The following is a 25842-nucleotide window of genomic DNA, read 5'->3' on the forward strand; positions in this document are numbered from 1 at the left end:
CACAAAGCTGGAAACAACCCAAAAGAGCCGTCACTGATAATACAGATAAAACGTGCAATGTTCATAAAACGGACTGCTACGGGCAAACAGGTGTCGCTCCAGGCAAACCGCGGACACAGCTCGGGTGGCCAGACAGGACACACAGCACTCGGATCGACAACCAATATTGTTTCAGTACCTCGACGTTCACGCAAGTATTCGGGACATGCCTATACTAAAACTTGTTATTATACTGAAAGTCATTATCATTATTTGTTTTTTTAATTTTTTTTAACGTGTATTTATTATTGAGAGACAAAGAGACACAGAGTATGGGTAGGGGAGGGGCGGAGACAGAGGGAGACACAGAACCCGAAGCAGGCTCCAGGCTCCGAGCTGCCAGCACAGAGCCCGACGTGGGGCTCAAACTCACGCATCGCGAGATCATGACCTGAGCTGAAGTCGGACACTTGACCGACTGAGCCACCCAGGTGCCCCTTATTATTATTAATTACGCTATTATTTTTTCACCAGTCCTGTTTTGCTTCCTGATCTGGGTGCTGGTGACGGGGACGTGTGTACTTTGTCTAACCTCCCGGTGCTGTGCATTCGGGGTCTGGACACATCTCCTGTATGACTGTCAGTCAATACCTGAGTGTGACGCTTATTTGAAATAACAAAACCAATCCCGGCCTGTGTCCCATTTGAGGGGGGCCCTGCCTCTTGCCTCGAGTCTCCCATCGGGTCTCCTCGCTGCCACCCGTGACCTTTCAGACCCCACCGGCACCCTAGCTCGCGGCTCCCGCTCAGAAGACCCCAGCAGCCGGCCCTCACCCACAGGACGGCCTCCGCCTCCTTGGCACCTTACCCAGGGCTCTTGGCAGCCTCTCCTCCCTCTGCCCCGACGCCCCCCCCCTCCCCGTCTTTTTGTGTGACCTGCCACTAACCGCACCTCCGTGGCTTTGCGTAGGCTGGTTCCCTGCTTAGAAGGCCCTCCCCACCTCTGTGCCGGCAATGTTATCCTGCCAGAGTCGTTCAGGCGGCTCCGGGAAGCCTTCCCGACTCCCTCAGCCAGACCCGGGGGCTCTGTCTTCACTGCGTGTGCACATGTCCATCTCCTCACCACCCTACCTGCTCGCGGGGGCCGGGACTCCGGACGTTTCATCCTTTTGTCCCCAGCACCTAGCAGGGTGCCCGCGGATGGGGCCCACTGGGCACAGGTGAGGAGTGAACAGGTGGGTGATGGGGCTTGACACACGGGCATCGGGCAAAGGCATAAACTGTTGTCGCTAAATTTGAGATCCGGCAAGGATTCCCCTGACCCTGCTCTAGGTCCCCCTGCCAATAAGCAGCGCCCGCCTGCCTCATGAGCGGGACTTGTCCCGTACTGTGCGTCTCCCAGAGCGACCTGCTTGCTGCGGGTGCCGGGTGCTCCCTAGACGGCATCTCATCTGATTTCCTGTCGGAAGGACGCCGTTGTCCCCATTTTACAGATGAGGGGAGGTGCAGACACGTTCAGCGACTCGTCCAAGGTCGCTGTTGGCGGGGTGGGAGGGGGGGTTGTGGAGCTGACACTCACTACCCAGTTTCTTCTGTGAATAACAACCAGGTGTTGAATCACGAAAATGTCCCTTGGAACAGGAAAGGCAAGGGAGGAAGTGTGGGCACCCGCTCTGCCCCGGCAGCGGTCTGACTCAGGCAATCCTTCTGGCCTCTCTCAAATCGGTCTCCGTGGGTAGCCACCCCCCCACCTGCAGACCGGCGCGTCGGGAAGGGGCATCACCCCAAACCCCTAAACGCGGCGCTCGCCTCTGTCCAGAGACTTTGAAGTCCTGCCCGAGATTTTCAGGTTTTCGACAAAACAAAAATCTGATTCACTGTTTCCAAGCCTACACGAAACACAAGTCCTTTATTTTTCTGCCACTAACCAAAAAAAAAAAAAAAAAAAAAAAAGACCCTTTATGTCTTAGAAAAGTTTTCAATGCTCCTCATTTCACACCACACCAAACATTGTTCATGACAAAGGCCGGAGAATGAAGCCAGAAGGAAATGAATCGCATTACAATAAAACACACCCACTAATAAATAGCAGCCTGGCCAATGAATCTGACTCAGAACATACCACTGGCAAGAAGAAATGCCCCAAAGCTTCACTTAAACCAAATAATATAAGAACAGATGGGTCCCCTGGGTCGGAGGGAGAAGGTAATGCATCCAGGAGGCTGCAAACAGGGACTCTGGGATTTCTGCAGAAAACACAGGGCATTAACAACGTTCAAGGTGAAAGAAGAGAGACATGTAGGTTTGGGGACAAGGGTGTTTTCATCAGGTGACAAAAGAGACAGATCCGGGTCTTTCCACTGGGTCCCCACAACCCGCAGGCCAGTGCCCACTCCAGAAATTCACCACAGCCACGCCCGGGAGCGAGCCCAGCCACTCCCAACCCGCCCAACTGGAGAACGAAGCCCAGAGATCTGAGCGATAAACATGAACACCGAAGGGAAACAAAAGTCTGCTCCGGGGAGGTTTCTGTTCCACACCTGTTGTGCCGAGGCATCACCAAGTGGCCGGGGACCAGCGCAAGAGGCGCACACCCGAGCGCCCGCAAGGCCCCGGAGGAAGCCGCCTGCCCGGGGGTTTGCAGATCGACACAGAAGATCACGCCCCACACCCAACATCTCATGGCCACCCCCTTCTTCATCGTCACGAGGGGAACCCGGCCGGCGCTGTCCTGCCAGAGCGGGGGCGCAACGAGAGCCTGGCCCGATGAGACGGCCGGGAGGAAGGCCCGGTCAACACGGGTGCAGGGCGAGAGAGGTCAATTAGCGACAATAAAAGCTCACGTCCATGTAACGTTTTGCTGTTTTCAAAGCGATTTTTCACCCGCTATCCGCTCGGCGCAAGTCCGTGAGGTAGGGAGGAGGGATTATTTATCTCCATCTTGCTCATGAAGAAACAAAACCTTGGGGCCGTGAAGTGGTTTGCTCAAGGTCACCGAGCAATCAGGAGCTTTAAGGCTCCGACGGTTCCTGGTCATGACACACAAGGGCACAGATGACTCACCGGGGGCACCCAGACTTCAATTTCAGTTTTACGCCCGCAGCAGACATGGGCAGTCGATCGCAGAGCTCCGTCCTTCTTACGCAAGCCATGACGAGCGGCCTGGCACCAACCGGCCCTCCAGATGGAACCCACGCGCCGGCCCAAGGCCCGTCTGATTAACTGCTTCACGCAGGAGGACAATGAGCCCACAGGGGAGAAGGCACTTGGCCAAGACTGCCCAGTGGGTTCGTGGCCCAGGCCCCAAGTCGCCTCCTTCTGAGGCCCGAGGTGTCTCCAGCACACCACACGATGCCCCACCCACCGGGAGAGCAAGTCCCCACCAAAAGACGAACCAAGAAGGCACCGGAATGGCGTTCTCCATGACCTCGCTGGCGCAGCTGGGATTTCTGCTCTGGGCAGGTGGACACACTCCTATTTCTAAGAGGGGAAGCCAGGCCTCTCAGGGGTGTTGAAGCCTCCGCACCCGGCAGGGTCGGGGAAACCAGAAGTTTGATTCTGGACCTACTCCAGGCCCAGGGAGACAAGTCGAGACTCTTTGGCTGTCAGCGTCTAGAGTCCAGAAGGGGGTGTGAGCGAGTCTCTACTTGGCAGCCGTGAGCCGGAGAGCGCTTCGGAAGGAAGCCATGAGGCTGGATGAGACCCCCCTGGGAAGGAAAGCACCGGAAGAAGAGGCCCCGGGCACCATGGGAGGTTACAGAGGAATCAGAAAAGATATATCAGAAGAAGTGGTCAGTGAGGAAGGACAAAAACCAAGAGAGCAAACCAACCCGTGTTGTGAGGAGGGGTGGACTGTCATGTGCGGCCAGGTCAGATCCTGGAAGGACTAAGAACGGACCCCTGGACTTAGCCGCTTGGGGCCCCAGGTGACCTTGATAAGAGCCATTTATTTAATTAAAAAAAATTTTTTTTAATGTTTATTTATTTTTGAGACAGAGAAAGACAGAGCATGAATGGGGGAGGGGCAGAGAGAGAGGGAGACACAGAATCCGAAGCAGCTCCAGGCTCCGAGCTGTCGGCACAGAGCCCGACGCGGGGCTCGAACTCACGGACTGGGAGATCATGACCTGAGCCGAAGTTGGACACTCAACCAACTGAGCCACCCAGGCACCCTGATAAGAGCCGTTTAAATAGTGGTGTCTGGGTGGCTCAACCGGTTGGGCGTCTGACTTCAGCTCAGGTTGTGCTCTCACAGGTCATGAGTTTGAGCCCCGTGTCAGGCTCTGTGCCAACAGCCCGGAGCCTGGAGCCTGCTTCCGATTCTGTGTCTCCCTCTCTGCCCCTGCTCCCCACTTGTGTGCTCTCTCTCTAAAATAAAAATAAATTGAAACCAAAACAAAAGTTTTAATTACTTAAGAAAGACATGGCACTAGGTAAAAACCACGTACAACGACAACATTAAGGGGACAGGAGACTGGTCCACTCCATGTGAACGGTCCTGTGCTCTGCCCTAGGCGGGCGGTCTCCCGAACTTGGACATTTAGAGAGAAAAGCGCCCTTTCCTTCCTAGGCCACTTTCTTCTGACACCTGAAACGTCCCCGAATGCAACCAGAATCTCCCCTAAAGGCCGGGGGAGACAGGATTTGCAGAGACAGAGAACGCCCCCCACCCCGGAACGTCCCCAGGAAAGGGGATCTCTGCACACCTCTTTGCGAACAAGGATGACCACAGGCCACGGCACCCCAGGCGCGATGGAGGTTAACAAGTCGGGTTTGGAAAAGCATCTGAGAATTGGAGACCGGAGCCTGGGACAGAAGTGTGAGGTGTCATTACTATTCAACCGAGCGTTTCCTGCTGCGCTAACGACACTCAAATCCCTTTTATTTATTTATTTTAAATAAAGGCCATTTTTCTTAGGAAACTTCAATGAATCACATAATCCTCACTCAGACAAGGAAGGACGCACTAATGTTAGTAAGACACAGTTTCACTTCGTTCCGACATTCATCCCCTGAAATAACGATTTACGAAAGCTCAGCGATGCTGGCACGGGGCTTCTGTTCACCTTTGGATTAAAAAAAATAAAATAAAATGGGTCATCACCACCAAGACTTCCACAAAAGTGTTCACAGCAGCTTTATCATAACAGCCCCGGAGCGCAAATACACAGATGTGTACCAGCGGTGGGACCAGCGGCTCGAGAAATCACGGATGTCCACGCAGGGGCACCCAACTCGGCAGCGAGCGGGAGACGAAGGTCCACGATGCTGACGGTCGGGTCTCAGCTGGGTCACACTTGCCGCGTGATTCCATTACGTGACGTTCAGGGACAGGCAAAGCGGGTGGGGGGGTTGGCGACAGGGAAGGGGCCTGCGTCCCTGCCCCCCTGCCCCCCTGCCCTGGGGGGCCCTGGACAGGACCCCGTGTCTGTGTGGGTGCTTGGCTACAAGGGCAGATGGAAAAACTCATGAGCTGTGCACTTTGGATTTTGGAAGTGACACCCCGTGATTTCTCTTACTGGGACACAGCTGAAAGCGGAAGGCGGGGTGAAAGGCAGGAGGTTGGGACCAAGAGAAACCAGGATGGGGCCCAAAGCACGGGCTGGGGACGGCCCTGGACACTCTGTGTCACCTTACTCTTCAGTGTTGTTTTCTTGATCGTAAAGATAGCACGTGCTCTTGGTAAAAACAAAACAACTCCACAAAACCAAAAGAGAGGGACGCAAAATACAAAATATGAAATACATACCTCTCCCGCCTAGGTCCCTACCAGAGAGACCTTCTTATGTGTGCTAGGTTTTGTTTTTTGTTTTTTGTTTTTCTAGAAACTTCCCAGATGTCTGCTAGAGATCCCCCTGGTCCAATTAATGGCCTCACAGAATGCCACCGTATGGATGGACCTCACTCTTGGGGCGCATTTGTGAGGCTTCAAACTTTTTCTTGGGTAAGCAATGCTTCGATGAATATTGGTGTGCAGAAAAAGTCTATCTGTGAGATAATTTCTTAGAAGTGGGATTCCTAGACCGGAGGCTTTATTCGCTTCATCTGCTGGTAAATATCGTCAAAGCCACCGTGCATGAGCGTCTGCTGCCCCTCAACCTTTTGATCTTGGCCAGTGCAATCGGTAGAAACTCGCATGCCCCTGCTGCATTACTGTGTTATTTTGCACACGTTTCATCAGAGATGAGGCCCGGGGCCGGCTGTGTTCATATTCCGTTTGCTCGTGTCTTCAAGAATTTTCCTCTCGGGTCAAGGTCCCCAATTCCGGGGTTGGCAAATGATGGTCAAGGGCCAAGCCCGCGCTGCCCATTTTGCACCACGGGCCCACTCTGGCCACACTCACCTGTGGGGACACCTGCTTTCACACTGCAAAGAACAGAGCCGAGTGGTCTCCACAGCGACCGTCTGGCTCGAAAAGCCTAAAATATTTACTGTCTGGACCTTTACAGAAAAAGCTTGCCGATTCCTGCCTCTCATTGATTTTTTTGTAAATTAGGAGATAGCTCTGTGCCTATATATTGCTTTGTATTTAACTCCTCACTTCTGTTCTGCCTCCTGCCCCACCCCCCTCACAAATAACCAAGTCAGAAGCAGGGCTTTAAAAGCAGAAGCTGTCAGATTACTTCCTTTGGAAACATTTTGGTCTACGTTAAAGTAGGGGTGGTATTTTTTTTTTAATGTTTATATATTTTTGAGAGAGAGAGACAGAGAGAGAGAGAGACAGCGTGAGCAGGGGAGGAGAGGAGAGAAAGGGAGACACAGGGTCCAAAGTAGGCTCCAGGCTCTGAGCTGTCAGCACAGAGCCCGACGGGAACCATGAGATCGTGACCTGAGCCGAAGTCAGACGCTTAACCGACTGAGCCCCCCAGGCGCCCCGGGGGGGGCGGTGTTTATACCCATTTTACACACGTGCAGTTGAGGCTCAGAGAGGTGATGACTTCCATGAGGTCACACAGCCAGCGTGCTGGAGAGCCAGCATGGATGACACCCTGTCTGCCTGGCTCCGAGACCACACATCCTGCCACAAAAGGATGCTGCCTCCTCATGGACGGTGCCAGCCCCAGGGGGTGGCAGTGACTGTAGAAAAGCAGGGTCTACGTGGGACAGAGCGGGGGGCGGGGGGGGGGGTGCCTTGTCATGGCCACACGTGTGTCTGAGGCCTGCCCATTCCTGAGTGGGAGCGGGACAGGCGGGAAGCCTACACCCTAGAAACAGAAACCCCACGGGCAGGAGGGAGCCCTCCTTCGGGGTATGGAGTTTGCACGCCACTCCCTCCAGCTCAGCCACTAGCAAGGAGAGTCACCCACCGAGGAATGATCCCCCCGCCCCGAGCTGCGTGGGGGGCTTTGACGGACGTGCCTGAGCGAGCTTGACCACGGGGCTGGCGCAGGAAGGGAGGGCGCAAGCCCGGGGAGGCGGGAACAGTATGCCCCTCGGCAATCCCGTTACCCATGGGCACTGGACACCCTAACACAAACGTGACAGGGGCCATCATCATCTCAGAGCCCTGAACAGAGCACGACCCAAACAGTCAGCCCATTAGAACCGCTGACCCGCAGCACAGGAGGGGCTCACAGACAGGTCGGGGGACCATGCAGGGGCGTGTTTCTCCCGCGCAGCGTGGCCCCGCTCGGGGCTGGCATCTGGGAATCGGCCGCCTTCAACTGTCCTTAGAAGACAAGCGTTTCTAAGCGGCTTCCTCAAAAGTTGTCTTTTCCTTTTCTTTCTGATCCTGTATTTAAATCAATTTGAATATTTTCTCGGCCGATCAGGTAACGCGGCACCATCCACACAACCGCCAGGAAGGTGGGGTTTGCGGGGAAGGAAACCGGGTGACGGGGCCCACGCAGCCGGGCTGTGTGGGAAAGCCGGGGTTCCAGCCCCCAGCCTGGACCTCAACGTGCCACCTCACCTCCCCCGATGCCAGGAATGCCAGCAAAGGTTGTCATCTGTCGCATTTTGTGTTCTCCATTTTACGCCTGGTGTAACCGACAATCCTGAAAATCATCAGCATCGACGTCCGGATCTCACGGAGGAGAAACGGCTCTCACAGAGCTGCCGTGACAGGCTGTCCAAGGTCACAGGCTGAGCACAGAGGAGCAGGCGCGTCTGGGCACACGGCAGGATGCGCCCTCCCACCGGCCCGGCCGGCCTCGGACCCGACAGGTGGAACACAGACCTCCGACTGCCTTCGTGCCTTGATCGGACCTTCTGAAAATTGTCACGGATCAGGTGGTGCCAAAAGGCCAGCAGGCCACGCTCGCGTCACGCTGGGCGTCTGGGGCTCCCGGCCCACGGGGGAGTTGTGACCCCGGTGCCCGTCACCAGGGAGCACTGGCTCTGAGGCTGAGCGCGGAGCCAAGGCAAGACCCAGCGGAAGGCGGCCTTGAGACTGCCTCGCGGAGCTCCGCGGATCCTCCTTCCAGTGTGGCCTTCCTCGCACGACGGGCAGAGAGCGGCTGCCTTCACCGTCCACAGGCCCCCACCCCCCATCTACCCAGACACACGGCCCTTCCGTCCTGGGAAGCCAGCCCGCTCTCACGAGGGCGTAGAAACACTACGAAGGAAAGTGAGGAAGGGGCCGGGACGGTGCCCTGCCCGCACCGTCTCAGCCCGGAACCTTCCACCGATCCCCGCAGCCTCTGAGAGCCACCAGGTCCCAGCCTCGCCTCCCACGGCCACACACCCGCAATTCTGTAACATCTCGGAGTCTCAGTATACTCTGGCCACGATGTACCCAGACGGCACAGCACAAACTACTTAGGGCAAGGACATCTGGGTGTCCTGTCCCTTCCGTGGGTCCCCCACAGTGCCCAGGGCAGCGCCACCTAGACAATGCCCACAGGCTGATTCAAGTCGTCCTTTGAAGAACTATAAGGTTCACGAGTCATTTTAGAAGATCACATACACGAGTGGATAAACAAAACCGGGTCCATCCACACAGTGGACTACTACTCAGCCTTAAAAAGGAAGGAAATTCAGACACGCGCTACAACACGGATGAGCCTTGAGGACACGATGCTCGTTGCAAGAAGCCAGTCACAAAAAGACAAACACTGTGACTCCCCTTGTATGACGTCCCTGCAGGAGTCAGACCCACAGACACAGAGAGCGGGGTGGGTGCCAGGAACGGGCGGGGGTGGGGCAGTGGTTTGTGTTTAGTGGGGACAGAGTCTCAGACTGGGACGATGAAGAAGGTCCGGACGTGGGTGCACGGCAGCGTGAATGTCCTTAATACCAGCGAACTGCGGACCTGACGGGTGGCGAAGGTACATTCTATGCTATGTGTGTTTTACCACGATTAAGAAAAACATCGCATAAAGGATCATTCGTGCGCTGACTCCAGACCGCGTGGACTGGTGGGGCTACCCGCCTTCCGTTTTGATACTGGTGCGAATAAAACCACACACGTCCAAACCCTTCAGCTGGAGTGTGGGCCAGGCTGAGGGCCAGGCTCCCTGTGGCCTCAGATCACCTCTGACCCTGGGCAGAAGCATCATGTTTTACAGCTTCCTCGGGGGTGGAAAGAGGTGGACATTCAGGGGAAGGACAGAGGCGGAGAATTTTAGCTTCAATTCTAGCCCCCGCATTAATGCACAGCCCCCAGGATCTCCAGGGCACAGGACGCACGGAGTAGGTACTCAATAATTGTCAAGCGACAGACCGACGGGTCTTTCCCTTTCTGGAAGGTTGAGGACCTTATACCTTCAAGAGAAGTTGTAAATGTCAAGAGAAATTTTTTGAACTACAAATCAAGGGCTTTGAGGGCAGTCCGGGCACAGAGGTCAGTTTGGTCCAAGACCAGGATTAAGAAAGGGCCCTGTGCTGACACTCTCCTGAGCTGGTGCCCGGAAGCTCACAAGGTCACAAACCGGAGCTCAGACAGGGGGTCTGAGGCTCCTACAGCCTTAGGGTCTCGCTGGGGCCCACCCCACTGTGCCCCAGGGCTCAGCAGAGCTTGGGGTGGGGGTGGGGGCTTCCAGCCTAACCCTGTGGGGGTGGTCCGCGCCCCGGGGCAGGGGGACTGCGCCCTGAGGTCACTGGGACCTCCTCCTGGCCGTGCGGGGAGCCGGGGGCCCCTCCTGCCCCCCTCCGTAGACTCCCCGTGGGAGAGGCTGTCCCTCCCCTCCGCCGCCTGGGGCCCCACCTTCTCGGGAGCCTCTGAGTCAGGCTTCGCTGTGGTCTGGAAACTTCCTGTCCTTTCAGGTGTTAGAAAAGGTTCTCTTCCTCTGTGTGGGGCAGGTGCACCCAGGGGCGCCCTGCCAGGCCAGCGCCATAGGGGCATGGGGGCCCTGTCAGGCAGAGACACCGGAGGGAGACAGACTGTCCCAGAGAGGCACGGAGGGGACACAGGGAGGCAGAAAGTGGAAGAAATCAGGCTTGGATGGGAAGGGTGGGGCAGGAAGGGGGGCAGGGAGAGTGAGGTGGAGAAAGAGGGGAGGGGGAGAGAGGGATGCGGGACCAGCTTCCAGGGGCCAGGAGGGTGAGGACGGGTGAGTCCAGACCCCTCAGTCGCTCCCACCCCGCATGTGCTCTCCCCCAGCCGCACCCTCCTCAATGACTGCGCCCCCCCAACTTACCCCCGCGGCCCCGCTGCGTCATCGTCCCCCTACCCCACGCTGTCCCCACCCCCGCATGTGCTCTCCTCCAGACGCACCCCTCCCCCCCCCAACGGTGCCCCCCCCCCCCACGGCGGCATCCCCACACTGCGCCCCCCACCCCCGCGTCCGCCAGTGCCTACCTGGGGGGCTCATGCTCTGCCAGCCGCGCCGGCCGCCTCCTCTGCGCAGGCCGCCGGCTTCCCCCTGGGCCCGGGCCCTGCCCGGCCGTCCCGTCCGAGGGGCACCGCCCGCCCAGGGGTTGCAGGGCCGGGAGGGGGCTGTGCGCCGCCCAGGCCTGAGTCCAGAGGCCAGAGGAGGTGAAAGAAAGAAAAAAGGAGAGAAAGTGTGTCATAGGCTGGCAGGGGGAGGGAAATGCAAAACCCGACAGGAAATGAGACTAAAAAATGCAAAAGGTTAGAAAGAGATAAGGAAGAGGGGGCAGGGCGGGGCTTGGGTCCTCTGGCGGGGAGGGGAGGGGAGGCTGAGGGGCCCCCTCCAGGGTGGGGGAGCCCCGGCGCCGGCTGCACCCCCAGTCCACCGCCCCAGCCCTGGGAGGCTGCGAGGCACGGTTGTCGCCTTGGGCGGGACGCCCCCTCCTCCCGCCCTGGGTGGAGGGCTTAAGCAGCCGCCCCTCAGAAGCAACTTGTCACGTTTTTAAGAACTTCCAGACCTCTCCTTGCGGTTTGGCGGGAGGCTTTTCCCACAAAGGAGAGGGAAACAAGGAATCCTGAGTCCTTGGGTCCTTCCAGGCTTCTCCCTGCCCTCAGCCTCTGTTCTGGAAACTTCCTTGGGCTTGCCTGGCGGTCATCTCTCCTCCAAGGGCCTCTGGCTCCCCTCCCAGGCACTTTGTGGTGACAGACCCGCCTGTGCCCTCTCCCCAGCCCCAGCTGTCCTGGGCCCGGCACACCCACCCCCACTCGTGCTCTCAAAGTTCTGCTCCACGACCCTCGTAAGAGAAACTGTAATTTCTGGAGGTCGACGTTTCTGTAATTCTAGTAATCTCCCTGCCAAAGGCCCCTGTAGGCCTTGCTCTTTCACAACCAGCACGGAGCACCGAGTGGGCAGGACGGTCCTGAATCACCAGCTAAAAATCTGGGTGCGCTGGAGGCATTCTGAGAATACTGGGGCTTAGTCTCCTTGATTTGCCACTGTTTGCCCTGCCCCCCCCCCAACACCCCTCCTGTTCTGCCTCAGTTTACCACTCTTCTCTCCCTCTGCCCCTCCTTTGATTCCCCCTGTGATAGCTGAAGAACGTGCCCTCCTGTCTCATGTTTTAAGTTCTCGGAGAAGGGTTCCTCGAGCCACCAAAGGGAGAGGCATTTGGTTCGTTAAGCCACTAAGTGAGAGAGAAGTAAATCATGGCAGGAGCACAGGGGGGTCTGAAGTCTCGGCAGTCTTGAGGGGCGTAGTGTTGGTGGTGCACGTGTGCCAGGGGCCAAGGAACAGGGTTTCCTTTCTGCAGATCAGGCTCAAGAACGCAATCCACACGCGCACGGAAAGTTCCCCAGAGAAACGGCACCGAGGCCCAGTGCCTCCGAGTCCTTGTTCCCCGAAGACTCGCCTGGGAGCAGCGATCTCCCTGGCACACTCCGGGAAACCTTGAAATCAGGCAGTGTGGCCTTAGAGAAGTCTGGTTTCCCCCGTGCCGTGTGTGAAGGGTATGCACGCCTTGAAACGACAAAACCCATTATGCAGTTGTCATCCTTCCAAGCGCAAAGTTCTGCAAGAAGCTGGGGTGAGTTGTCACAAAGCAAACACACACCCGTGTGACCCACACATGTAATCAGAAAGAGAACTCCATCTGTACCCCGGAACTCCCAGTTATGCCCCCTTTGAGGCACCCTCCCCACCACAGATCACCACATTCTGACCTCGAACAGCAGAGGTCAGTTGTGCCCATAACGTCCAAAAACTTTGTGCAAATGGAGCCTTACGTAGATTCTCTTGTGGGGCTGGCTTCTTTCAGTCAACGCTGTGTTTCTGAGATTTAGCAGTGGATTACATGCAGGTATAGGCCGGTGAAGACCTGTCTCTTTTTCTCCCCAACACCTTAATAGAGTTTTTAAGCATTCAGAAAAGTTGGAAAAATTATATGGTGAACACCCATATATCCCACCCACCTGACTCTAAAATGAACATTCTGCTGTATTTGATTTATCATGTACCCGTGTAGAAATCAATCCTTATTTATTTTTTAATGTTTGTTTATTTTTGTGAGAGAGACAGAGTATGAGTGGGGAAGGGGCAGAGAGAGAAACAGACACAGAATCCGAAGCAGGCTCCAGGCTCTGAGCTGTTGGCACAGAGCCCGACACGGGGCTCGAACTCACGAACCGCGAGATCATGACCTGAGCCGAAGTCGGATGCTTAACCGACTGAGCCACCCAGGCGCCCCAATCCTTGTTTCTTATTATGCGTTGCAAAGTAAGTTGAAAACATCAGCATACTTCACCTGTAAATACTTCCTCATGCGTATCATTAACTAGAGGTGTTTTTTGGGTAAAATTTACATACGTGCATATCATCAACAGGAGGCGGTTTCAGGTAAAATTTATGGATTTTAACTGCGTCACGAAATAAGTTTTGAGAAATGTATACACCGTGGAACCCAAACCCCTATGAAGATACAGAACCGTGTGGTCCAAGATGGCAGCCACTAGTCACACTTGGCTACTGAGCGCTTGACGTGTGGCTGGTGTGGATGAGAAGTGGAATTTAAAATTCCACGAGACTTTCGTTAACTTTAATTAAAATCTAAAAACCGATTCTTGAATCTGCTACTGGAAAACTATTAAACTATGTTACGTTAATATGCAATTTGAGCATATTAATCTCCTTTTCCAACTGTGAACTTTACAAAATCTACATAGAGGTCAAGTATTTTCAAGGAAAATGTAGTGTCTGAATTCAGGCGCTAAAAGTGTAAAAGACACACCAGACTTTGAAGACTTATAAGGGGCACCTGGGTGACTCAGTCGGTTAGGCATCTGACTCTTGATTTCGGCTCACGTCATGATCTCACAGTTCCTGAGATCGAGCCCTGCGTCAGGCTCCCCGCTGAACGTGTGGAGCCTGCTTGGGATTCTCTCTCTCCCTCTGTCTCTGCCCCTCTCCTGCTCATGTGCACGTGCTCTCTCTCTCTCTCAAAAATAAACATTTTTTAGAAAGAATACAAAAATACCTCATTCATAATTTTGATAATGATTGCATGTTGAAATAACAGTATTCTCAATATGTTCAGTTAAATAAAATATATTATTAAAATGAATCTCATCAGTTTTTTGATGTTGCTCCTCGAAAATTTAAAATTTTAAGGCCAAAGAAATATTTCTAATATTTCTGCTCTGAGCAAGGGCTCTCAAGTGGGGACCGTGGCAAGGAGACCCCTCTTCATGTGACATACAGCAGTGAGACAGATGTCCCCCAACCTGGCCCCATAAAGCGGTGCTTTATGTAGTATCTATAGTAGAAAACAAAATAAGAACAGATTGCAACAAAACAGGCCGCCTGAACAGAGGGACAGTTTATGGAAATACGAATCACAGTTGCTAAAACACAAGAAGTTAGTATGTACAACACAATAGAGGGACCGGGAGATGTCCATCGGGGAGGTCTCCTAGGCTGACAAATAAACAAAATAAAACCCACACAGAAACGAAAAGTGAGAGCTACAAGTTGAGATGTTACGGGATCGACTCCGAAGAGGCCAACAGCCACTTGAGAAGCACTGAGGCAGGGAGAGAGACTATGGAGGAAGCGAGTCATGAAATGGTGACAGTAATACTTGTCAGAACTGAGGAGTGACAGCTGTCCACAGTGAGAGGGCCCGCTGAGAACCCCCATGGAGAATGAATAAAGTTCTGGACCTTGCTACATCCTCGTGAAATAGCAGAGAAGAAAAAAAAGGTGGGTGATGAGAAGCTTCTACAATCTTCCAAAAAGAGAGAAAAAATGGAAGCCAAGGCCAAGGATCAGGTGGCACTCTGGCTTCTCATCAGCAGCACTGGATTATCTTCCAGCAAAGAGATAATGAAGTAATGCTCCAGCGTTCTCTGGGAGATTTACTCTAAACGTGGAGTTCTGTATTCAACCAAATAATCAATCAAGTGTGAGAACAAAATAAACACATTCTTAGACATGCAGGGATTTTGGAAATTTACTTCCCAAGCACTTCTCAGGGAGAGAAAAAAAAAAAAAATTACCCGAGAATGTACTACAACATGAAAAGGCAATCTAAGAGGAGGACACGGGTTCCGAGAACGAGCGAAAGAAGTCCGTGAGAACAGCAAAAAAAAAAAAAAAAAAAAAAGAACAGTAAAGGGTCGGCAAGCCTGGGAAGAAAGTCAGCGTGCACCTGACCTCTCAGGAAAGACACGTCGTTACCAAAAAAACTAGCCACCGCGTGATTACAGGAGCGGACTAGGTCTGATGCCAGGTCCACCTGAAAACCTTATTTGTCCCCAGATGTCATTCCCGAGGGGTTGAGCTAGGCAAAAGCAAACGGGGCCAGTGTGGGTGATTTTTGCCCTTCCCTCGGTGTCCTTTTCCACCGGAAAACGTGTTTCCATATACACGTAATTCTTTTATGAGAAAACGTATCATGTCTATGAGAAGCCGGGGAGGGAACCCCTGAATAACAAAACCCCACGAGGGAGCTGCTTGGTTTAGTCCCCGAAGCTCCCTGCATTCAAGCTGTCACCATGTGCACGTGCACTGGGGCCACAGGGTCACTCACGCTACCGGATGTGTGTCTGGGGAAAAACCCGCTTTATTTGGAAGCGATCTTGTCTTCCTTCTGGGCCCCTTCTCCGTGTAAGTAGGACAAGTCAAAGTTTTTGCTCTCCCTGCCTTAAAATGTAGCTGGGGGCACTAATTTCACAGTGCCTTCAGGTAGAATGTTCTGGAATAAAACGTTTCGTCTCTCCTATGGCTGCCCCTCCCTCTGTGCTCCCCTGGATGGCGCTGGACCGTGTGGGAGAAGAGTGGCTTGCTTGTGGGATCTGGAGGGCCACCAGGAAGACTTGGGGTCCCCAGACTCTGCCCTCTGGTTCCCTGGGTCTGCAGGTGTCTTTCTCGCCTGGGCGCCGCTCCCCCTGCTGGAATTCAGGGCCCACGTCTTGCTCCTGCACCTGAACACCCGCGTGTCCGGCCTGGCTGGCTCTCCCTTGGCTTGGGTGGGTATCTGCCACGGTCTTCCCCAGCCCCGAAGGCCACCTGCAGCCCGTGCTGGGGGGTCACCTGGCACGCCTCAGCAGGCTCTTCCTCAGGGCCGGTGTTTCCCCCCGGGCAGGCGAGGCCTGTCTCTGCAGGGTGTGCTGTGGCCTTCGGCGTTTGCGGGGGCAGCCTGAGACCCAGGTCTGGTCCATGTCAGGATCCCCATCTGTCCCCCTGGCCAGCCATTGAGAGAACTCCGGGAGACCCCGTCTTCCCGGATGTGGGGCAGCTGAGAAAGGAAGGAGGCGCTGGTGGTCACCCGTGTCCAGGCCCAGCTTTCTTCCCATTGGAGCAGAGGCGGGATCCGGGGGTTATTTCAGGAAGGGATGCTTTTAGAGGGAAAGCGAGGAGAGCCCAAGAGCAGAGGGGTGTGTGTGTGTGCGTGCGTGTAAATGCTGAACGGGGAGGGAGGGACCCCGGCTGGAGCCATAGGAGCCCGTAGAGTGAGCTCCCCTGGAGGGGACAGGCTGCCCCGGGAAGGCCATGTTTCCCGCCATGGGGTCACCCCAAACTGACCAGCGGGGAGCCGGGCTGTAGCTGCATGGCGGTTGCTTTTCATTAAATTCATTCCACTGCCCTAATTTACCAGCTTTGCCTGCGACCCCCCCCCCCCGTTTTCATTATTGTTCCCCAAAAGGTCTCAAAGAGTTCACCAACACTCCGACCTTCAATTCTCCTGCCCCCGGAACGATTCTAGCCATCGACAGAGGTTAAGAGCTGCCAGAGCCCCGACAGGAGGGCAGCAGGAGGAGGAACGAGAGGCTGGCGTTACCTAGAGCCGTAGCACCGAGCCAGTCGCCGCGCCGGGTTCTGAGACACTTCTGTGCTGCACCGAGAGCAAAACAGCACGAGGGCGGGGACCCCGGGGGGACGATGAGGTTCTTGCTCTTTGATGACCGCTCCTCGGCTGCTGCTCCCCCCCCCCCCCCCCCCGCCTCCCCTCCAGAGAGCAATCCCATCCGGTGGCAGCCAGCTTCGACTCCAGGAAAATCACTCCTTATCACTGAAACGGTCGTACGCTTGGGACAGCAAAAAGGCATTTCACAAACTATTGATCTGAGAATTAATATATTGCTTTTCTCCCAGATGCCACACCTCGCTGCCATTGTATGTATTAGTACCCCCGAAAACAGCATCAGGAGCAAAACAGCCTTCCAGCCTTTAATTACGTTTTACGTACTTCGTGCTTTTATGCTGTTATTGCTGTCTCGGCCCCTTCGCGCTCATTCCTCTCCGTTTCAGAATGTTTCCATCCCATCTCCCTATGCCGAGATGACTCAGAAGGGTGTCAGTGGATCTGTATTACCGCACGCTGATAAAAAAAACAACAACACAACCACCCACCGAGAGGTTCCTGTATGCTGAACACCTTAAATGACCCTTGACTTGTGTGTGTGCGTGTGTGTGTGTGTGTGTGTGTGTTTCCCCTTTAATTCCTGCAGAAAGCATGGCTTAAATCCAGGAGGAAAATGTTCCCATCTGTAGGCTAGTAATATACATTCAACAGTTTTCAATTGCTTGAGCTATGAAATATGATGATAGCCGTCTATATATCTCATGGGGGGAAAGATACCTTGAAATTCACTCTGCCACAGTATTGATGGGGAGGCATTTCTGCAGGAAATGTGCAGAATGACGCGCGGCTCATGATTTCAGCCGAAGCCCAGGAGGGCGGCCTCGTGATGGGCCATGGAGGGGCCGTCTCGTGCGGCAGGCAGATGTCGGGAAAACGTAGGATCGCCCCACCCGCCACCCACGGCTGTCTGCTGTCCATGTGCCCCCTTTCCAAGGGGATAGATGACGGTCTCGGAAACTTGACCGTTTTCTTTCTCGGTTAATCAACATTAGGGTAATTGGCACATTACATCCATTTTACAGCGTGGCGTGTGCGCTTGCGGCTCCGAATAAATAATGAATAATCGCAGTAATGACCAGAAACGCGCGTGAGCTACTGCGGCGAGCGCATAATGGATGCTTTGTTTGTCTTCGGGGACTGTATTACCAGCGTGTAACTGATGAGGCTCTAAAACGCTCGGGGTTACCTGAGGCTTGAAAGGTGCTTCATCAAGCGGAGTCCGTTGCTCTGTGCACAGACCGTAAGAGTGGCCCGATATTTGCTTGCGGTCCCCCTGTTTAAAAATGGAAAATATGCCGCCCTGCTCATCCATCACCGTGCCTGCCAAATGCTTTCTCCCCCTCCCTCTGCTTTTAGAAAAAGCGACTGGAAACGCCCAAGCAATGCCAATGGCTGAGTTATGTCTGTTTTTAGCACGCAATGTTTGAGCACCAGAGTCAGGGCTCATTAAAACTACGAATGTGGTGGCTTCTAGAATAGGCCACTTTAAACGTAGTCATCTACACATCAGTGGTTCCCGAACTGTTTTATAGTAGTCTGGGTTTTTATGAGGCATCTCTCAGTATCTGTGTGCATAACACACTTCAGTATATTTCCCCAAGGTCCAGCTGAGCACGGCACTGGCGAGCTCACTCCAGCCAGCGAAAAAGTAACAGCCCTCCGTGAAGGATGCGAAGAGAACCTGTCGCTTTATCCATGTCGACGCCAGCGCGTGACCGTTACGGGACGACTAGTTAGAAGAGTTAGATGCCTTTCTGGGCGTGTGTGCTTACTTAATCCTTTTAAGCTTGTGCCTGGGAATATTTTACATTCTATAAAATTAAGCACATGGCTCTCTACTTTGAACTTAGCCGTGTGCGGGGTGGAACACTGGTGTTTCTGACCTTTGATTTTTTTAATCGAAAGGCTGGTGTCCGTTTGAAATGTGCGCACCGAAACGGCTGAGTTCAGGGTGTGGGGACACAGAGAAACTTTGCAAGGGCGGCGGATCGAGGAGCAGTCGGGAGAGCAGATAGGAGGAAAGGAGCTCGGCGAGGAGTGAGGAAGGGAGGAAGGAAGGAAGGAAGGAAGGAAGGAAGGAAGGAAGGAAGGATAGCAGGTGTGAGTTACAACAAATCATCCTAGGAGGGATCCCACAGAAGCAAATGCTGGGAACGAACAACAAAATGCTCACCCGAGAGATAAACGCACCGAATGAGTACATTAGACGCCGTGGAGGTAGAGGGTTTCCTTCGGCATAGTGTCTGAGACACCCACGTGGGAGCTGCCCGGAGGGATGAAGCCAAACCAAAGAAAAACCGCCAAACAACCAAACACGCACACTCATGCACACGCTACACCAGCTACATATCCCATATACACGCTACTTTTCTTCAGCACTGACTTCAGCGTCACGGGTTGCAAAGATTAAATTACGATGTGGAAATGGCCCACGCGATGTTAAAAGTACTCGACCGACAGGTGAAATGTATCAATATTCTATTAAGATGCAACTATTAAGTTGCATCAGGCCAGCATATATTCCTGTGGGTATAGCTTGTTTAGCACATGCCGTTCCAACCCTTCCAGACACGTCCCACCTCCAGGATGAGCATTGGCCTGTGTGACGACCAGAGCAGATTAAAAAAAAAAATTTTTTTAACGTTTTATTTTTTTAAGAGGCAGAGCAGGACACAACATGAGCAGGGGAGGGGTAGAGAGAGAGGGAGACACAGAATCCGAAGCAGGTTCCAGGCTCTGAGCTGTCAGCACAGAGCCCGACACGGGGCTCGAACTCACAACCCGTGAGATCATGACCTGAGCTGAAGTTGGACCTTCAATCGACCGAACCACGGAGGCACCCCCAGAGCAGATCAGTTTTAACACTACGCTCTGCACTTCAAAATTAGTTTCGGTAACAATTCTGTCATGATCGGCAGCGGTCATTATTTGTTTGGTTTTGGTTTTCAAATAATGACCACTTGTAAAAAAGAAGGAATTTCAATGTTAAAGATAGAGTTCAGGGGCACCTGGGTGGCTCAGTGAGTAAACCATACAACTTCGGCTCAGGTGACCATCTCGTGGTTCGTGGGTTCGAGCCCCACGTGGTACTCTGTGCTGACAAGCTCAGAGCCTGGAGATGCTTCCGATTCTGTGTCTCCCTCTCTCTCTGCCCCTCCCCCACTCACGCTCTGTCTCTCTCTTTCTCTCCAAAATAAACATTAAAAAACATTTTTTTTAAAGTGTTCAAATTCAAGAAAATATCTCGTATGTGAACTAAAATGCATACTTAATGAAATAAAGACTACAGCTTGTGATTCACCTTGTTTCCCTGTTTTAAATTTTAAACATAAAAACAACTCCTAGTGGCCACAGGAATGGTAGAAATGAAATAACTCAAGTTTTGTTTTGTTCTTTATAATCGCTGTGCTAGTGTTACCCATTAGGAATCGGCTGTTGAAAGACAAATGTGTACAATGCCACGGGAGAACCACGAGAGGAGAACTGGTCTCAACAGAGCTTAAGCAGTTCTGAACCTGTAGGAATTTTAAATTTTAAAGAGCTTTATTGAGATATAATCTGTGTACCATAAAGCTCACCTATTTAAAGTGTGCAATTCAATCAAAATTGCACTGGCATTCTTCTCAAAGCTAGAAGAAACAATCCTAAAATTTGTATGGAACCACAAAAGACCCCAAATAGCCAAAGTAATGTTGAAAAAGAAAACCAAAGCGGGAGGCATCACAATCCCGGACTTTAGCCTCTACTACAAAGCCGTAAGCATCTACACAGTACGGTATTGGCACAAAACAGACACCTAGACCAATGGAAGAGAATAGAGAACCCAAAATTGGACCCACAAATGTATGGCCAACTAATCTTTGACAAAGCAGGAAAGAATATCCAACGGAAAAAAGACAGTCTCTTTAGCAAATGGTGCTGGGAGAGCTGGACAGCAACATGCAGAAGAATGAAACTAGACCACTTTCTTACACCATACACAAAAATAAACTCTAAATGGATGAAGGACCTGAATGTGAGACAGGAAACCATCAAAACCCTAGAGGAGAACACAGGCAACAACCTCTTTGACCTCAGCCGCAGCAACTTCTTACTCAACCCGTCTCCAAAGGCAAGGGAAATAAAAGCAAAAATGAACTACTGGCACCTCATCAAGATAAAAAGCTCCTGCACAGCGAAGGACACAATCAGCAAAACCGAAAGGCAACCGACGGAATGGGAGAAGATATTTGCAAACGACATATCAGATAAAGAGTTAGTATCCAAAATCTTTATAAAGAACTTACCAAACTCAACACCCGAAAAACAAATAATCCAGTGAAGAAATGGGAAGAAGGCATGAGTAGACACTTCTCCCAAGAAGACATCCAGATGGAACAGACACATGAAACGATGCTCAGCGTCACTCATCATCAGGGAAATACAAATCAAAACCACACTGAGATATGACCTCCCTCCGGTCAGAGTGGCGGAAATAAACAATGCAGGAAACAACAGATGCTGGTGAGGATGTGGAGTGACGGGAACCCTCCTACACTGTTGGTGTGAATGCAAACTGGTGCAGCCACTCTGGAAGACAGTATAGAGGTTCCTCAAAAAATTAAAAATAGATCTACCCTATGACCCAATAATAGCACTACTAGGAATCTATCCAAAGGATACAGGAGTGCTGATTCATGGGGGCACATGTACCCCAATGTTTATGGCAGTGCTTTCAACAATAGCCAAAGTATGGAAAGAGCCCCAATTCAACTGATGAATGGATAAAGATGTGGTTTATATATACAACGGAATACTACTTGGCAATGAAAGAGAATGAAATCTTGCCATTTGTAGCAACATAGATGGAACTGGAGGGTATTATGCTAAATGAAATAAGTCAGGCAGAGAAAGACAAATATCACATGTTTTCACGCATCTGTGGATCTTGAGAAACTTAACGGAAGACCATGGGGGAGGGGAAGGGGAAAAATAGTTTCAAATGGAGAGGGTGGGAAGCAAACCATAAGAGACTCTTAAATACAGAGAACAAACTGATGGTGGATGGGGACGGGGAAGAGGGGCAAATGGGTGATGGGCACTGAGGAGGGCACCTGTTGGGATGAGCACTGGGTGTTGTATGTAAGCAATGAATCATAGGAATCTACTCCCAAAGCCAAGAATACACTGTATACACTGTATGTTAGCTAACTTGACAATAAATATTAAAAAAAATAAAAAATAAAAGGCTTCATGGTAAAAGTGACAATTAAAAAAAATAGGGGCGCCTGGGTGGCGCAGTCGGTTAAGCCTCCGACTTCAGCCAGGTCACGATCTCGCGGTCCGTGAGTTCGAGCCCCGCGTCAGGCTCTGGGCCGATGGCTCGGAGCCTGGAGCCTGTTTCCGATTCTGTGTCTCCCTCTCTCTCTGCCCCTCCCCCGTTCATGCTCTGTCTCTCTCTGTCCCAAAAATAAATAAAAAACGTTGAAAAAAAAAAAATTAAAAAAAATAAAGTGTGTAATTCAATGGGTTTTGGTATCTATCTCTACAGAGTTGTGTAATCACACCCTAACCTAATTAGAGAACATTTTAATCACCACCCCCCAAACCAACCCGGTACCCACAGGCAGTCATTCTTGCCCCTCCCTCCAAGCCCCTCCTCCACCACCCCTTCCTACCCTCCCTCCCCCGACCCTGTGGCTGGCCACGAATCTACTCTCTATTTCTATGGATTTGCCTTTCCTGGACATTTCATACAAAAGGAAGCAGGCAGGAGGAGGACCTTTGTATCCGGCTTCTTTCATTTAGCCAAAGGCTTCCAGGGTTCATCTGGGTCATGGCATAAATCAGCATTTTATTCCTTGTGTTGCCAAATAATACTCTTTTCTCTAAATACACATTTGGTCGGTCTTTTTATCAGTTGGTGGACATACAGGTTGTTTCCACTTTGGAGCAACTACAAATAATGCTATGAACATTTACGTACAAGCTTTTGTGTTCACATCTGTTTCTTCTTACTTGAGTAGGTAACTAAGAGTAGCACTGCGGGGCCACATTGAACTCTAACATCTTGGGGACCTGCCAAACTGTTTTCCAAAGCAGCTCCACCATTTACATCCCCACCGACAATGTATGAGCCAATTTTTCCTTTTCTTGCCAACACTCGCTACTGTCGGTGTCTTCTATCATAACCATTCTAATGGGCGTGAAGTGGTATCTCATTGTGGGTTTAATCTGTGTTTCCCTGATGACTAATGACACTGAGCATCTTTCCTTGTGTTTATTCGCTATTTGCATATCTCCTTTATAGAGCTGTCCATTCACATTCTTTGACCATTTAAAAAAACGGGGTTGACTTTTTATTATTGAGTTGTAAGAGTTCTTTATGTATGCTGGATATGAGTCCCTTATCAGATTTGTGGTCTGTAGATATTCTCCCTCATTCTGTGGGTTCTTTTCACTTTCCTGATGGTATCGTTTGTAGGAAAAGTTTTAATTTTGATGTAGTCCACTTGATTTTGTCTTTTGTCACGTTGTGCACTGGTGAAATATCTAAGGAATCAGTGACTAATCCGAGATCACAAATGTATACTCACGTTTTCTTCCAAGAGGGTCATAAGTTTAGTCCTTACATTTAGGTGTGGGATCCACTTTGATGTAATATTTGTGTATAGAGTGAGGTAGGGATCCAAATTCATTCTTTTGTGGGTAGACCTCTCTTTGTCCCAGCACCCTAATTGAAAAGACAGTTCTCTCAATGAATTGTTTTGGCCTCTTTGTTGAAAATCAACTGTCTATAAATAAAGGTTTATTTTCAGAGTCTCAATTTTATTCCATTATGTATATGTCCATCCTTAAGCTAATACTACAACACACTGATTACATTAGCTTGGTAGTGAGCTTTGAAATCAGAAGGTATGAGTTCTTCAACTTTGTTATTCATTTGCAAGATTGTCTTGGCTGTTCTGGGGTCTTTAAATTTCCGCATGACTTTTAGGGCCAGCTCGTCAATTTTTGCTAAACAGGCAGAGAAGGTTTTGCTAGGAATTGTGTTGAATCTGTATATCAATTTGAGGAGGACAAACATGGGATGTCTTCTCATTTATTTACATCTTTAATGTCTTTCAATGATATGTTTATGGTTTTCAGTGTATAAGTCTTCACTTCTGTTAAATTTATTCTTCAGTTATTTTATTGCTTTTGATGCTATTGTAAATAAATAGTTTTAACTTTTCCTTTCCTCTTTTTTTTAATGTTTACTTATTTTTGAGAGAGAGAGAGAGAGAGAGAGAGAGAGACATAGAATCTGAAACAGGCTCCAGGCTCTGAGCTGTCAGCATAGAGCATGATGTGGGGCTCGAACCCACCAACCGTGGAATCGTGACCTGAGCCAAAGTTGAATGCTTAACCGACTGAGCCACCCAGGCACTCCTTAACTTTTTCTAAATATTGTAAACAGTTTTCTTGGTTTTGTTTTCAGATTGTTTATTGCTAGTGTACAGAAATGCAATTGATTTTTGTATATTTATCTTGTATCTCTCAATCTTCCTGAAACCGTTGATTAGCTTTAATAGTGTTTCAGTGGATTTCTTGGGATCTTCCATATACAGGATCATGTCATCTGTACAGAGAGGTAGTCGTATTTTTTTTTTTTTCTAATCCGTATACCTGTTCTTTCTTTTTCTTGCCTAATAGCCTTGGCCAGGCCCTCCAGCAGAAGTGCTTAGACATGCAACCTTGTCTTGTTTCCATGGCAACACCCTTGTGAACGGAACATGCTGTGTAGCTGAGCTGGTGTGCGTTGGGGGTGGACTGTTGAACTGCATGAATTCCTATGTAGAATACAGTATTTATCCAAGTTCAAGTAATAAACATGTGCTAATCTGGGGCTCACATATACGTGATTAAAACCCTATAGTAACCACAGCAATTGTTTAGCACTTAGACAAATCAAAGGTATTTTTTAAGGAGGAATTTATCACTGGCATTATGTAGCGTTGCTGGTGCAATTAGCTGGTCTGATTGTAAAATTCCCCACAATGTGTTTTCTATTGCTCACATCCAAAGCAGATGGTACCCAATGCCCACACCCCTCGGTGCAAGGATGCGTGCCCCGTTTTTCCAGCAGCCTCTGAACCGTCCTTTGGGTGTGAACCAGTCGGTCTTGGGTGCACACACCGGGCCACCCACGAGATGGGCCACAGCGCCCACTGCTGCCTCCCGCCCCACCCTGTGCCCAGAAGACCCTTCACACCTGCTGCGGAGTTGACTGGGATGGTCTGGGGACCCACTGAGTGGCACCGTCCACTCTGTCTCAACACTGGGGTTGGGGGCCCGTGGTCCGAGGGTGCAGGATGACAGTGCCACGGGGGCTGCAGTGTTCAGTCCGCACACCCCTGGGTGGAGCGGGGCCCGTGACAATGACATGGCTGTACTGTCGCTCATCCTATGACCCTGGGCTCGCGGCTGCAGCTATGTTTCTCTCCCGTTAAAAGGCGCCCTGGGACAGCCTCGACCCCCTGCACCACCTCGGCGCCTCCTTCTTTCACCACCCGCCCCAGAGTGGAAGGTTTTGTTAACGTGGCGTTGGTACTGAGCCTTCGGAAGGAACGAGGTGCTATGAATAAAAGGGGGGAGAAACAACCCGCTGATCTCATCCCTACCGTCTAGGGGCTTGCGTTCTTGGGTTTGTCAAAAATACATATTTAAACTTCCATTTACTAATCCTTTTACATGGAGCGGGGGGAATGGAGAGAGAGTGGTTTCCTTATGTGAGCTCACTAACTGAGATTAGCTATTTCTAGAAAAAGGAGCGCTGTTTTGAATAAGGAAGTGCGTGCTCCCAAAGAGGCGGTCACGGAAGGAGGGGGCTGCCAGCACCCCACTCGAGTCCCCTGGTATGTGCCACTTCTGGGCCCCAAGGCCCCATCATCACCAGCCATGCTCACCCGGGAGTCTCCATGGCTCGCGCGCAGCCCTCAGCTACCCCAGCGAACGGCTGGTGCGGCTGGAGGGTGATTACCCCAAGTCACTGTCACTCACCTGTGTAGCAGGTAACTCTGCCGTGCACCTGTGTCGGGGTCCCCAGCAGGACCGGCTGCCGCTGCCCACCGCGGTAGCTGGGTCAACAGAACGCTTTTGCTTACTGTGTCCGTTCCCCGTCCTACCCCGTCACTGTCCCACTGGGACGTTCGGGGACCTCCTCCCGTGTAA

At 51.7% G+C, this 25842-nt stretch overlaps 1 protein-coding gene across 6 annotated transcripts in view; it reads right to left on the reverse strand.

Annotated features, from left to right (window-relative positions):
• CARD11 (caspase recruitment domain family member 11) overlaps positions 1–25842 on the reverse strand; it is a 139859-nt gene that overhangs the window by 101361 nt on the left and 12656 nt on the right. Inside the window, exon 2 of one of the 6 annotated variants that reach the window (XM_081791675.1) lies at positions 10721–10875. The exons of 3 other annotated variants lie outside the window; for them this stretch is intronic. The gene's annotated coding sequence lies outside the window, so the exon portion shown is untranslated. Of the gene's footprint in view, positions 1–10720; positions 10949–17836; positions 17924–25842 lie in introns of those variants that run through there. 2 more of the 6 variants (XM_078440026.2, XM_078440020.2) reach the window with 2 other exon arrangements.

Source organism: Panthera onca, chromosome E3 (genome assembly GCF_046562875.1).
Source record: "Panthera onca isolate mPanOnc1 chromosome E3, mPanOnc1 haplotype 2, whole genome shotgun sequence".
Taxonomy (NCBI): domain Eukaryota; kingdom Metazoa; phylum Chordata; class Mammalia; order Carnivora; family Felidae; genus Panthera; species Panthera onca.